Below are 2175 nucleotides of genomic sequence, written 5' to 3' on the forward strand. Positions count from 1 at the left end.
GGACTCGATCCAAGGAGCGTCCGATTATTCACAGTGTCAGAGATAGTTTCGCTGTCGACAGCACGTAACGAATGGTGCGCCATCTATTCGCTCTAGTGATGGGCTAAACTGCGATTTTCCGATATCAGTGATTTCTGTGAATGCTACTTTTCAGTATCTGTTATTCTTAACTGTGATTTGTCGCAGTTAAGGACACTGCTATTTCAGTGATTTCTGCTACTTCTGCGATTTCTGTGACTTCTGCGATTTCTGCGACTTACCACCATATGAAAAAGTTACATCTGTCAACACAGAAAATTGCATCTCAACAAACCTGTCATTGGCAAGTACGTTTTACGTTTTTTCTTCCGTTGGCTTTAATTTTGTATTAAAAAAAAACAACTGTGAAAATATGAATAGTGTAATTAATATGTAAGTAACCGTACAGTACCGTAATAGTTCGTGTTTAGAAAATGAATTCTAACATATTGTTATGTTCACAGGTACCTGAACTACATTTCAGTCACTCAGTAAAGTGATAACTCAAAATATCATTGTCAACAGATCTGAAGAAATTGCCAGTGCGTCTTTAGACCGTTTTCGTCAGACGAGAGGTTAGTTTCTAAGCGTTCGATGGACTTAATTACTTCAGTGAGATCATTCTTGCAAATGTGATATTCATTATAGCAAATATTAGCAATCTACGCTGTCAATTATATTGCTAGTAATTAGTGACAGCAAAAATTGTTTAATAATCCTTGTGTTTTTGCAGACGCAGTTCTGACTCTGATTACTGGTTGCTGTACGTATCTATCCACATCAAGGCTGTTGAGAGAGACTCGTGAAGATTCAAGACAGCTCTTAGAGGATTTGCAGTTTAAAAGTGAAATAAGTGTGTGAATGATTAAACTGTGTTTTATTGAAGTTGTTATGCGATTTTAAAGGAATAATAAATGTTAAATACAGTGAGTGAATAATAAAAATCTCATTTTCCACATGTTAAGCCGTCCAGTACCCGTAATTTTCCGCCACTTACTTAATGGTAAACACTTGTTGGAGAGTGACATGTCCCCCCCCCCCCCCCCCCCCCCCCGCCCCACTCTTTCTCCGCCATCTTGGTGTGACACTGACCCGTAACATATCCCGAAGTCTACAATATGCATTTTGAGGCTGTTGATATGAAAGTGGGAAGTACAGATCTTCCAGTTAAATCAGGAATAGCTTAAGTGCATTACTTGAAAGTAACACAGGAAAAGCTTACTTATGTAGGTGGTAGTAGTGTCGGCAAAAAGTTCTTGTGTGTGTAGTTGCCATGTAGAACACCAGGTGTAAAACTTTTCTCCCGAGTCTTGAACTGTGTCGGAACAAAAGTGAGGCATTCATATGACTGTTTTCATTTCACTACACTTATACAGATGTCTGAGTTCTGCTGTGTTAACATTGCAAAGCCCTGTAGGCATGTGGAGTATTAACCAAAACTGTCATATTGGAAGCAGAATCAAACACATTTGTTACGTCACTTGATATTTTCAGGAGAAAAAGGCAATGTTGCTTCTTATTAATATAATACATTCAGAGTCACAGCAGTATTTGACCAACCATAACTGATGCTGAATGTGCATGTCGTCATATAATATGAAGGGCTTATTTCAATACTGGTACAAGTCCATTACTTCCACTTTTCTGTCTGTAATGCTTCTGAAATTAATGATCCAAACAAACATAAATAAAGGTTCATCTCTAGCAAGAAGCCATATGCTTGAATATTTCTGGTATCCCAACTGCAGATTTTTCAGTGCTCATTTAACTTTACGACTTTGTATCTCAAAATGAACAAAAATGGACTTTACCACTATTGAAATAAGCCCTTCATATGCACACACACAGCACATCGATCTCGTGAGGCACAAGGCTCTCATAACGAAGTACGTACGTCAGTCAACAGCATGGGGGTAAGAATAGAGGGAGACGCCATGACGTCACAGCTGCGAAGCTATGTGAAGCCGAGGGTAGCCATCTCAATCCGACCAAAACATTGATGCTGTAAGCTTGTGTGCATAGGCTTGTCGCTCGCTTTTGGAAGGATTTTGCGCTATTATGGTGACTTGTGTGGTGTCCGGATGTACGAATCGTTCTGATTGTGATGCGAAATCGAAGGGAATAACATTTCATGTGTAAGTTGTCTCGTTAAGTGTG

General features: G+C 39.2%; 1 long non-coding RNA gene across 1 annotated transcript; it reads left to right on the top strand.

Moving 5' to 3' along the window:
• The first annotated feature begins 213 nt into the window (after positions 1-213).
• LOC126188879 (uncharacterized) lies at positions 214-941 on the top strand. Its single transcript, XR_007537869.1, has 3 exons — positions 214-326; positions 483-593; positions 752-941. It is a non-coding gene; the product is annotated as an uncharacterized LOC126188879 (long non-coding RNA).
• Positions 942-2175: the final 1234 nt, after the last annotated feature.

The sequence above is a fragment of the Schistocerca cancellata genome, chromosome 5 (assembly GCF_023864275.1).
Source record: "Schistocerca cancellata isolate TAMUIC-IGC-003103 chromosome 5, iqSchCanc2.1, whole genome shotgun sequence".
In the NCBI taxonomy this organism is placed as follows: domain Eukaryota; kingdom Metazoa; phylum Arthropoda; class Insecta; order Orthoptera; family Acrididae; genus Schistocerca; species Schistocerca cancellata.